This window comes from Hyla sarda, chromosome 13, assembly GCF_029499605.1.
Source record: "Hyla sarda isolate aHylSar1 chromosome 13, aHylSar1.hap1, whole genome shotgun sequence".
NCBI lineage: Eukaryota > Metazoa > Chordata > Amphibia > Anura > Hylidae > Hyla > Hyla sarda.
In genome coordinates this window covers 35,200,316-35,213,961 of record NC_079201.1, presented here as the reverse complement: position 1 = coordinate 35,213,961, position 13,646 = coordinate 35,200,316, and the positions used below count along the sequence as shown (strand labels likewise).

The window sequence follows — 13,646 nt, the reverse complement described above, 5'->3', positions numbered from 1 at the left end:
GCGAATATTGAGCCCTCCCTTCTTTAAAGGGTACCTCTCATCAAAAAAACTTTTAATATATTATAGATTAATGTATGCAGAATAACTTTACAATTGCATGTTATTAAAAAATATGCTTCTTTCTATTTAATTTTCCACTTTGAAGAAATGACCACTAGGGGTCTCCCTACCAGTCCTGGCAGCAAGCATTTCAGATAGTGTTGAGCGGCATAGGCCATATTCAAATTTGCGATATTTCGCAAATATATGGACGAATATTCGTCATATATTCGCTAAATTCGCATATTCGTAATATTCACGTTTTATTTTCGTATATGCGAAAATTCGCATATGCGAAAATACGCATATGCAAATTTTCACATATGCGAAAATTTGCACGCCAGTCTCACACAGTAGTATTACAGCCTTCTTTACACCACACAAGCTGGAAGCAGAGAGGGGTGATCACTGTGATGTGTACTGTGGAAAAAAAAAATATTCATAATTTGCGAATATATAGTGCTATATTGACCAATATTTGCGAATTCGCAAATATGCGATATTCGCGAATAAAATTCGCATTGTAAATATTCGCGAGCAACACTAATTTCAGACTCATGCTGGAGTCCTAAACACTACGAGCTGCCAGTCTGCTTTGTTCACAAAGGAGAACACTCAGAGCTGCCAGCCTGCTTTGTTCACAGCCTGTTTGGCTGTGAACAAAGCAGGCTGGCAGCTCTGAGTGTTTAGGACTCCAGCATGAGTCAGAAATGCTTGCTGACGGGACTGATCGGGAAAAATACAATAGAAAGTAGCATATTTTTCATTAACATGCTATTGGAAAGTTATTCAACATTCATTAATCTAAAATATATCAAAAGTTTATTTGATGAGAGGTACCCTTTAATGGTAAAGGGGAACTAATGGGCTAGTGCAGTGGTCTCCAACCTGCGAACCACCAGATGTTGCAAAACCACAACTCCAGCATGCACGGACAGCCAACGGCTGTCCGGGCATGCTGGGAGTTGTAGTTTTGCGACATCTGGGGTCCGCAGGTTGGAGACCACTGCACTAGCCCATTAGTTCTCTATGCCATTAAAGAAGGGAGGGCTCAATATTTGCGAATATGCACATATATTTTTGCATATGCGCATACATTTTTGCATATGCGCAAAAAAATGGATATGTGAATTTTGCGAATATATGATGAATATTTGTCCATATATTCGCAAAATTTCGCGAATTCGAATATGGCCTATGCTGCTCATCACTATCACAGAAATCATAAGACACAATACCCCCTTGATATCATGCTGTAACACTTAACCTTTCCTTGTTTCCCCACTTTGTCACCGCAGCTCACTGATTTAAGCGACTGCAGAGCCAGCTGCCAGTTCAAGATCAGCAGCACAGGCCGTGGCCACTTAAAGGGGTACTCCGGTGAAAACCTTTTTTCTTTTAAATCAACTGGTGGCAGAAAGTTAAACATATTTGTAAATTACTTCTATTAAAAAATCTTAATCCTTCCCGTACTTATTAGCTAATGAATACTACAGAGGAAATTCCTTTCTTTTTGGAACACTGATGACATCACGAGCACAGTTCTCTCTGCCTATGTTATTATAATAATAATAATAACGCTTTATTTATTGTTGTCCTTAGTGGGATTTGAACCCAAGTCCCAAGCACTGCAAGGCAGCAGTGCTAACCACTGAGCCACCATGCTGCCCTTAGTATACATCTGCTATGTATGGTTGCTAAAATGGACAGAGATGTCAGCAGAGAGCACTGTGCTTGTGATGTCATCAGTGTTCCAAAAAGAAAGGAATTTCCTCTGTAGCATTCAGCAGCTAAGAAGTACTGGAAGGATTAAGATTTTTTAATAGAAGTAATTTACAAATATGTTTAACTTTCTGCCACCAGTTGATTTAAAAGAAAAAAAGGTTTTCACCGGAGTACCCCTTTAAGAACAGCAACCAGCAGTGGCTGCTGTGGAACGGCATGGTCCCACGATACCCCTGGGACTGCTGCTCACACACTAATGTATTTTGGCACCCAGTTTAAAAAAAGCACTGACATAATCCCAATAAAGATTTACATGGACATGGGATACATGACATTTTAATTAATGTTGGGTGCAGCAATATTTTTATGCGGTTCACAACAAGTCCTTATTCTATTAAAGAGAGATGTCAAACCATAAATGATATGGATCTTTGGCAGCCTAAACCTTTAAAACAATGAATGTTTTATCATAGTGATGAAAGGTTAAGAGATGCTTAATTATGCTTCAGATTGTATTCACACTATACAGCAATAGTGTAGCAGAGAGATGAACCATGAACACAAAAAACCAAATACTGCAAACTGCATACTGTAAAACAGCACCTAAAATGTTCTGAAGGTCATGTAGCAGCTGTAGCTGCATGGTAGTGGCTCTAATGACAAAGTGTCCTTGTGTAGGTAGCCCTTTATGATGTAATTACGCTAGCTAACAATGTGTGTTATAGATTATATATTTTAGCACGATGCCAATAGCTTGGACATCATTTTCCTTGTTACATGTAGTGTTGAGCGGCATAGGCCATATTCGAATTTGCGATATTTTGCGAATATATGGATGAATATTCGTCATATATTCGCTACATTCGCATGTTCGTAATATTCGCATATGAGAAAATTCTCACGCGCGAAAATAAGCAGATGCAAATGTTCGCATATGCGAAAATTCGCACGCCAGTCTCACAACAGAAGTATTAGAGCCTTCTTTACACCACACAAGCTGGAAGCAGAGAGGGATGATCACTGTGATGTGTACTGTGAAGGAAAAAAAAACACAAATATTGGTAATTGCGAATATATAGTGCTATATTCGCGAATATTAGCGAATTCCCGAATATGCGATATTCGCTAATAAAATTCGAATTGCGAATATTCGCAAGCAACACTAGTTACATGCTCCCTTTTAAATCCTATAAGTGTTACCCCCTCTCAAAAACCAGAGGGTCATAACCCACATTGGTAAATATTCTGAATTCTAAATCTGCCCTCAATCACACGTGGTTATTGGTCTAAAATTTAGATAAATACAACCTCACATGAACAACAACACATGACAAATTACACTTTGTTATTATTTATTTCACATAAACTAGGCCAAAATGCATGAAAAATATGTGTGAAAAATGAAGTACACTATTACTGCTTCTATAGAAATTAAGAGGGTAAGTAGCAACCAAGCTCTGTTAATTATGCCCTTGAAAGTGTGACCATCTTTCCCCATTAAGGCTTCTTTCACAATGCCATTAGTACATGGCAGTGAGACGGCCGTCAGGAATGCCGAGCAAAATAGCGGGAGAAAAATTACTGCTTGTGCCGTCTTTTCCTCCCGCTATTCATAACGGCGCCAGGCAGCCCCCATAATAGTAAATGGGAGCTGCCGGGACCCGTTGTTGCCCGTTGCTCCCTGTCATGAAAACGGCTGTTAAAGTCAGGAAAAAAAGAGAGAGACTTTAATGCCTGTTCTCAATGGGGGGAGCAACGGCAGTGTGAAAGGGGCCTAAGGCATATCATAGAGAAGCAGTTGTTTCTGCTCTTCATTCTGAAAAGAGCCATATGGTAATATCCAAACAATATAAAGTCCATCTTTTTACAGTGAGGAAAATTATTTACAAGTGGAAAACATTTAGGATAATTAAAAATCTTCCCCGTAGTGGATGTCCCAGCAAATTTACTCCAATTACAATGTTAAATATTCAAGTTTATAAGCAATTCAAGTGCAATTACAAAAGGCTGAACAAGTATGGATTGTCTGAAAGGGTTGTCAGCAAAAGCTGAACAAACCATGATACTTTTAGAACAATGGGGGGCATTTATTATTGTCTTTAGAGCTGTTTATGTGTGCAGATTTGTCTCACATTTGGTACAGCGCTGCACCTCAGGCTATTTTTTGTGCCTTTTTGGTTTACACTTTTTTTTTTTTTTAAGTGTGTTCAGACCAGCTGTTAAATGAGCACTGTCAGATACAATAACCTTTGATATGTTATAAAGCATGTAAAAACAATATGTTTTGCAATTGCTTACATCAGAAAAAAGCCATTAAAAAAGTGTCCACTAGGGGTCCTTTCCCTCTGTCTCCTGGTCCTGCAGTGTCCAGTGGTCCTCGACAAGTCATGGACACCATGAATGATTGACAGGACTGCAGGCAGGTCCAGAGCTGTTGTGCTTGCTCCCGGCCCTCTGGGAGTCAGAGCAGAGTGAGGGAGGAGGAGGAATCATCACAGTGAGGAGAAGAGACGGACACGCCCCATGCCTCTGCATGGACAGAAACCTCACTGAGCAAATGATGGCAAGTAAATAAAGGTAATTCTGAGAAAAATATAGGTTGTAGACACATAAAAATTTGATTTAAATTATCAGGATGAGGTACTGAGCAACATATAACAGTTTTTTTTGGGGGGGTGGGGGGGATATGACAGGTACGCTTTAAGGTTAATCTTAGGCAGTGGTAACGAATTTATGAACTGAGACTTTTTGTGAAAAGGTGCAAGAAAAGGTGCAAAACCATTGAAAAACTTCACCAGCCTTGCACTTAGCTTAGCTTTTTGGTGTATGTGAGTAAAATTTCAGAAAATGTATACCTGCACAAAATTTATCAAATGCCCTGCAGCCATTTAATAAATTTGGTGCTCCTAAACATTACCAGCACACAAAAAAAGGTGTAGAAAAAGGTTAAATCTACAACGATGAATGCCCCCTTATGCCCTTTGGACAGCACAGCATCGTATTTGGCATAAAGCAGCATATCAGCACAAACACCAATTGTCAATCATTGTAGTGGAGGGGTGTTTTAGACTTGGTGTGCTGCCATGGGACCTTGCAGTCATTGAATTGACCATTAACTCATCTGTATACCAAAGTATTATAAAGTTTAATGTGAGTTAGGCAGTTAGGGTGGCCCTAGGAGGCCGATAGGAGGTAATATCGGTCCTAGCGTAGGCTTTTTTAGGGATTGTAGGGTTTAGGTTCCAGAGTTGAACCTTTTAAGAACGACCACCCAACCTATGTTTTGGGCCCTATTGTAGGAGCTAGTAGGGACTTTTAGCTTTTCGGTCCATCCCGCAGTCTTCTCCCTGTCACTATTTGTTCATCTAGACACGTAGGCTAGGGAAATTACCAGTCCCCATGATTAAAGGTATTACTTCACCTGGGTATTTACTGTATATATAATTATTTTAACTATACTTGTATACATAATGCACTCTTAATATGCTATATGCTTGTCTCATCCCCTCCCCCCCCCTCTTTTTGTTATACATTTTATGTAATTTTTTGTATATAGCTCGTCACTTGCCATTTTTTACCTATGGTGCTTTAAAGATGCATTAAGCTGGCCTTGAAATTCGCTCTTTCCTACTTATGTACTGCCTATACCAAGGATATTCTGTGCTGATGACAATTAAGCAGTCTAAATAACTAGTTTAATTGATAAATGTCACACTGTGCTCTCATTACGTACTGTTCGAGGCAGCGCTGCAGGCACATGATCGCTGTCACACATCCCTGTGAGCGGAAAAGGATGTGTCAGTATCGGCAATGAGCGTGGTGCGTCACTAGGAGATGCAGTGGTGACCTGTTCCGGTGGGCGCTACGATCTCCTGTCGGCAGATTATGACATCATTTACCGCCCGGTACAGCACTGATAAGCGTGCGCTGAATCAGTCTGGTCTCTGCCACAGCTGGGACTGGATTAGTAAGCCTTCACATTGGCCCTCATTTACTATTGCAAACCCGACATGTTTTGTCGGACCTTGCACCAGATTCTGGCGCATTGCACCAGAAATTCTGTCTGCAACAGAATGTGCGCCAGAATTTGCACCAGAATTGAAAAAACCCTGACTAACATTCTAATTTGCTTAGAAAACTCGAAAAAGGGGCATGGCCCCGACATTTTCACCCAACATATTCAATAAGGTTTTTACAGAAAATGTGGTGGATTTCAGCTGAGGAAAACCCTACAGATCAGAGCATGTGTAAAAAAAGGAAAATGTAGGGAAAGTGGAAAAATGTAGGGAAACCATAGTAAATACCATGGAAAATAAATTGTAGGAAATTAAAACCAACAATGAAACTTACACAACACACTTAGTAAATGAGGGCCATTGTAAATGCTCCTACAGCTCCACTGAGCACCGAAGCAGAGGGTAATTGTGAAAACTGAATGGCTCACAGTGCAGTACTGTGAGTACTGGATAACTGATGCAATACTTGAACGGCGAGTTATACTGTGCAATACTGTGGACTTGTGCAATAATCTGTGCAGTAAAGTGCAATAGCTAGATGTGCAATATTTGGAAATTATTGTTTACTATGGACTAAGTGCAATAGCTTCCTTTTTACACAGTGTTATGTTTACAGAGCCTCATTGGTTACTCAAGTGCTATACATTATTGAGTTCACAGATAAAGTGTGTCTCATAAGTGAGCCTATCTGATTTAACTATAATGGTTATGATTTGTGTATTCTCTCCTGATGATGCTGGAACTATTACCAGCAGAAACCCGTTGAGAGAATTGAATATTGTGTACAAAACATCTATTGTTGTATACCTTAAGGCAGCAGGAGGAGTGTTTTTCCCTTGAGACATCATAAGCATTTTGTGTGTGGCTGCCATGGACAGTGATTCATTGTGGTGTGAATATTAACACCGCAGTGATTTTTCTATGGAACTTGGAGTATGTTTTACTGTTGGTTTTGGGATCACGTTCACTCATTGTTTGGTGGTTTTTAACGGACCAAATAAAACTTAATTTTAAAGCACTTCGTTTTGTTTGCAAAGTTGAAATGTGAGGCCATTTATCTAACAGCTAAAGCAGGGTCATGCAACAGAGCAATGATCCCATGCACACTAGCAAATCTACAACAGAATAGACCCATTGAAATGCTGTGGCAGGGCCAGAAGAGAGGTGAGCATTAACCAGTGTTCATAGAGCTCAATGAACTGTAGCTACTAGAGTGGTCTAAAATCCTTCCAGAGTGTTGGGAGAGACTGATACATCAATTGATTTATCTATTTATTAGGTATCTGCCAATGTCTGCAACTCTGAGCATTATATAGAGCTGACAGATTCCATTTAGGGTAAAATATTTATTAGCAGTATGACTGCTTAAATTGCTTTCTTGCAACACTTTCATTTTTTTATACACATATTATTAGTGTGAATAATAAAGCTAGGTAACCAACGTAAACCACAATCCCCAAATCTCAACATACAGCTCCAAGGTTAATTATAGGGGTGCTGGTAAGTATTGAGCTAGGAAGCTGTAAATTGCAGGACAATTACTGGCAAATTTGTCTATATCCAGTGGTGCAAATATCAACTTCCAATGATTTTAACTTATCTTTTTCTGGTCCAAAGTGCAGCACCACCAGAAAAGTTCAATGTGGAAGAGCATTGGGCCAAAGCAAATCCATGATGACATATCACAAACTTCATATGCAACATTTGAACATTAGGTTGTCAAATTTACAACTGCCCATTACGGTGTTTAAAGTGAGAAAACCTACTTCTGTCTCTGTGCCTACAAGTGCGAATGTCATCCATGACATGATCATGCAAGACTACCGAATATGAGCCAAAAATATTGCTACATATCTGGGAAAATATCATGTGAGTTGGTGCCATTATCCACAACTTTAAAATGAAAAAGCTTGCAGCACAGTGGATCCAAAAACTTTTGAAAACAGAACAAAAGAGGAGACGTGTGGAGATATTGGTGATTGTTTTTGAACATTTTGCAAAAAATGAGTCAGATTTTCTGAACAAACAGGTAACTGGTGACGAGTCATGGATCCATTGTTATGATTCTGAGGCACAGGAGCATTCTAAGGAATGGAGGCCCAGGGGTTCCCCCAGGCCAAAGAAGTTACTGTTGCAAAGGTCAGCTTAGACGCAAATGCCAATAGTTTTTTGGGAGAAGAAGGGATTTCTGCTGGTGGGCTACCTCCAAAACAGTTTAACCATCAATGTAACATATTACTGGGCTTTATTAAAGTTGAGGTAAAACATCATGGAAAAACATTGAGGAAAGATCTCCAAATGTCATCCTGTTGCATGACAACTCCTCGTCACACATTGCAGGTGAAACAATGGCAAAACTGACTTCCTTAGGCTTTCAAGTGATACCCTATCTGCCGTATTTGTCTGACCTAGCTCCGAAAAGGGCAATGATTTGGTGGTGTTTCAGAGGAAACTAATGCCCCAAATGAGCGGTTACACCAGCATTCGGGAGAATTTTATTTGCAGGGACTTGAGAAGCTGCAGGATAGATGTCGCAAGTGCATTGATTTCCTGAGGGAATATGGGAAATAGTGTGGCCATAGGCATTTACAAAGCCTCCCGAAAAAATGCTTATTAGCCTATTGATGACACAGACAGAAAGCAAACAGCCATCGGCCACTTTTACCTGATAACTGTGACATCTCCTCCCAGCATAGTCTTCTGTGACAGGAAGACCATACCAGTTCCCTGGGGAAATGTTTTAGGTGCTGCACAGGGTCCTCGCATGCTGCACCTCCCTTCCTGTGCTCAGTACAGAGAAGATAATGGCCCAGATGTATCAAACTATGGGTGAGAAAAAATTGGGAGATTTTTCCACAGCAACCAATCACAGCTCAGCTGAGCTGTGATTGGTTGCTGTGGGAAAATCACTCCACTTTTACTCAGATAGGGGGACATTTATCAATGTTTGCTTTTGTATTCCTTTTTTTAGCTAAGCTATTTTTTTTGCTTACGTGCGATTTATTTATCAATATTTATCAATTTATTTATTGATACATTTCTTTCACGTAAGCAATTTTTTTCTTTGGTAGGGGCTTTTTCTGCTCCATGTTTGAGCTAGAGTAAATTTGGTCGTTTTTTTCACGAAATGGGACTTTTTTGCGACTTTCGCACTTTGGTAAGCAAGTTTCTTTTATTTTTGCCTAGGACACTGCACAATCAAAAAGTCACACAAAAAATAGAGTAGTCGCACATTCGACTTATTGCGTCAATTTTAAGCAAAAAAATTAATGAAAATACTAAATGCTTTGATAAATGTCCCCCATAGTTTGATAAATCTGGGCCAATATGTCTGCTTCCGATCATCTGTGACAAGTAGGAGAATGTCTATCTGACCAATCTGTCTCTCTTGCAAAAGGTTCCAAAACTGGAATACATTTGGCATGTAACACATGTTGTTGGATTTCAGCCAATAGTGTATTTACGAAGCGATATTATTGCCAGACAGACACACTGGCAACAGTAACCTGTTGGACAACAAGTGCAGACTTCACTGATGGGAACATGTCTTCATGACTTCCAAAGTAAACAATAAGGTATTTAGTTATTACAATGTGGGATTCAGACATCCAGACCTTAGTTGTACCCTATGTTTATTTCCCACATAACTATGTGTGACTCAAGGCATATAACTGGAATTGTTAGTGTTATGTATTACATATGTCAATGTGATATTATGACTAAGCTTAATTAGGTGTAGAAATTACTGCTATCTTTATCCATTTTATTTTAAAGTGAATTTATCACCCGAAATAGCACTGATTCAGCAACAATGGGTTGCCATCAGTCAGGCCCAGAAGCTGATATCCAGCTAATGAAATGCTTATTTTGGACTTCAGTATCAGCAGTATATGGAGGTCAGCAGTATATGGAGGTCTGTACAGCAGTGCTGAATGGAGCAGTGTGGTTACATAGGTTTTGCATAGAATTAAATTCATAAAAACAAGTGGATGCTATTCCCTTCGTGCCTATTTGTGCAGACTCTGTATGTAGCTACCACAGATGTTATATGCCTATGCTGCACGCCAACAAGGGTTAAAAAAAAATCATCTTAAGCCTATGGAAACCCTTTTCTAGATCTTTTTTTGAGAGCAGTATAGGCTATATGGTGAGGAGACATGTTGTTTGGTGTTGGTTTGGGTGTTGAACCAGAATGAGCCAGGAGAATTATATGTATTATATACAGTTCTGTGCATGTGACCAAGACGTACTTCCATAGTAAGTCTATGGGACCGACTCCTATCCCACACACAGAGCAGGGAGGAGCGGCACTTAACATTGGGCTTCTCTCCACTCACTCTATTGAACACCCAGACCCCCACCAATTAAAACTTTTGACATGTCCCTATGACACGGGAAAAACATTTTTAAGTGACATGGACACTTTCATTTTTTTGTACATTGTTTTTCCCAAGCTGATTTTAACAATATTTAGAGATATGTTTTACAGCAAGCCCCGTGGACATAAACACAATAGACCGGAGCACACTCCATTCACATGTATGATTGAGTTTTCTGGACATGCCCTGTGACCCGTGCAGAGGTCATTTCATGAGGAGGGAGGCTGAGCTGTGAAAATCACTTTTTGGGAATTGTGTGATCCGCTGTTATCTTTATGACACTGCTGAAAAGTTTTCTTTACCAAACAGAATGTGTCAGCTTATTTATAAGTGTAGTGTTCAGAATGAAAACCGTAAAATTTTAAGATTATTATATTACATAGTCAGTAAAATGGAAAATGAGAAAAAACACTTCCATCTTTACATTGCATAGATTTCAGAGGAGGGAAACATAAATATGCATGAAGAAGGTATGTACCTAGGAGATGCAGACATAATGTCGCAGTGCACTCGGGGCTACTGAATGCCCTGTATGCACCAAGCCACATTATTTGTTTATTTACCTTTTTGTAAACATCAGAAGAACCAAGGCACAGATTAAAAAGGGTAAAGTCCATTGGAATCAGCATCACCCAAAATATAAGTCTGTGTCAGTAGTTTAGTGTGGGTGACAATAAGGCCAGGTTCACACTTTGGAATTTCAGGTCGGACAAATTCCATCCGGAAATCAGTTGGTGCTAGGACCCTATGGACATTGCTGTCCCCATATACGGCAATGTCTGCAGAGCAGAAATCCGCCAGAACGAATTTTTCAGCAGATTTTCTGGGCAGTGTGCACTGTGCAGTGGAAACCGCAAATTTCCGAGTGGAATTTTAAACCAGAATTCCACTTGGAAATTCAGTAGTGTGAACCCTGCCTTATAGTTAGTACAGTTGAAAAATAAAAAACATGTCCTTGAAGTTTAACCAAGGAGGTTAAGGGAAGGGGTACGGGTTAATGAAGGGGAGGGGATGTGGTTCTATATTTCTGCATATGAATTAATATTATTTTGTTCTTAGAGTGTATCTAACCATGTTTTGAAGCCCTCAACTGTTCCTGCTGTGACCTAAATTTGTGAGGAGGTGGTGTTTTTAGCTTAAAGGGGTACTCCGGCCCTAAGACATCTAATTCCCTGTTCAAAGGATAGGGGATAAGATGTCTGATCGCGGGGGGTCCCGCCGCTGGGGACCCCCGCAATCTCGCATGCGTGCTGCGGCGCTGCAGTCTCTGAGTCTGCCGGGTCACAACTACGGGGCGGAAGTATCGTGACTGCACGACTCCGCCCCAGTGTGACGTCACACCCCTTCCCATAGACTTGCATTGTGGGGGCGGGGTGTGACGTCACACGAGGGGGGGGCGGAGTCATCATGTCATGATACTCCAGCCTCGTAGTCGTGACCCGGCAGACTCGGAGGCTGAGGGGATAAGATGTCCTAGGGCCGGAGTACCCCTTTTAACAGATTTTTTCCATAGATTCCCATTAAGCATAATTACACAGACCCTTCCCCGACATTGTTTACATAGATGTTTTTATAGATATTGTTAGCCATTTTACATTTCTAGAGATGCTTTCTAAATTCTATGTAGTTGATGCAGTTACAGATGTATTTAAGGTATGTGTTTCATGATAGGTATAAAGCATGGTATTATGGCTGCACCCAGAAACTATGTATGAATAAAATATTAACAGTGATGTTTCATAACTAAATCCTTTCTTACTTCTCCAGTCACATGTCAGATACACAGGGATTTCATGGCAGTGCCTTTTGTATTTACCATAGATCAGAAAGGATTAGACGTATTAAATGAGTCAGTTTTAATGCACTTAAATTCAACTAATTCTAGGTACATTTTGTGCCTATTATCTTTTCTCTCCATTTTGTTTTTATCTTGTAGTCTAAGAAAACAGAAGATTAAAGGGGTACTCCGGTCAAAAACTTAAACAGAAAGTTAAAGGGGTACTCCGCCCCTGGCATCTTATCCCCTATCCAAAGGATAGGGGATAAGATGTTAGATCGCCGTGGTCCGCTTCTGGGGACCCCGGGGATCGCTGCTGCGGCACCCCGCCATCATTACTGCACAGAGCGAGTTCGCTCTGTGCGTAATGACGGGCGATACAGGGGCCGGAGCAGCGTGACATCATGGCTCCGCCCCTCATGACATCACGGCCCGTCCCCTTAATGCAAGTCTATGGCTGGGGGCGTGACGACCGCCACGCCCCCTCCCATAGACTTGTATTGACGGGGTGGGCCGTGACATCACGAGGGGTGGAGCCGTGACGTAACGATGCTCCGGCCCCTGTATTGCCCGTCATTACGTGCAGAGCGATCTCGCTCTGCGCAGTAATGATAGCTGGGTGTTGCAGCAATGACCCCGGCGATCTGACATCTTATTCCCTATCCTTTGGATAGGGGATAAGATGTCTAGGGGTGGAGTACCCCTTTAAACAGATTTGTAAATTACTTCTATTAAAAAATCTTAATCCTTTCAGTACTTTTTAACAGCTGTTTGCTACAGAGGAAAATCTTTATTTTTTTAATTTCTTTTTTGTGTTGTCCACAGTGCTCTCTACTGACATCTGATGCCCGTATCAGGAACTGTCCAGAGCAGGAGTAAATCCCCATATCAAACCTCTGCTGCTCTGGACAGTTCCTGATACAGGCATCAGGTGTCAGTAGAGAGCACTGTGGACAACACAAAAAAGAAATTAAAAAAATTAAGATTTTCCTCTGTAGCAAACAGCTGTTAAAAAGTACTAAAAGGATTAAGATTTTAATAGAAATAATTTACAAATCAGTTTAACTTTCTGGCACCAGTTGATTTAAAAAAATAATAAAAAAAAAAAGTTTTCCACCAGAGTACCCCTTTAAGAAACAGAGCTGATAGATTCTATCATTTGTATTTATACCAAATACAGGAAACCTTCATAGGTCGTATGTAGTTTATGCTTCTGTGGATAAGAACTGTTTATTCATTATGAATGGGACTGACACAATTTTAGGTACAGGTTTTAAAGGGGTTGTGCGCTGCCCTGCAGTTCGGAGCTCCGCTCACAGCATCTGGAAATTCATTACTCCGAATGCTGTGTGCGGGCTTCCGTGTTCGCAGCCGCCGGGTGTGATGTCACGCCTGGCCCCTTTGTGACGTCACACCTGCCCCCTCTACCAAAGTCTATGGGAAGGGGGCGTGACCGCTGAGGGGGCGTTAGACTTTCGTTGAGGGGGCGGGTGAGACGTCACAAGGGGGCGGGCGAGACGTCATGAAGGGGCCGGGCGTGACGTCACGCCCGGCGGATGCGAACACGGAAGCCCACACACAGCATTCGGAGTAATGAACTTCCAGATGCTGTGAGCGGAGCTCCGAACTGCAGGGCAGCGCACAACCCCTTTAAGTCACAGGTTGTATGCCCCCTTTGAGTACTCTCCATAAATTGTATTTGATTTTGTA

General features: G+C 41.0%; 1 protein-coding gene across 2 annotated transcripts in view; it reads right to left on the bottom strand.

The window, feature by feature from the left end:
* Positions 1–13,646, bottom strand: part of LOC130297507 (proton channel OTOP2-like) — a 99,103-nt gene that overhangs the window by 53,637 nt on the left and 31,820 nt on the right. The window lies entirely within an intron of this gene.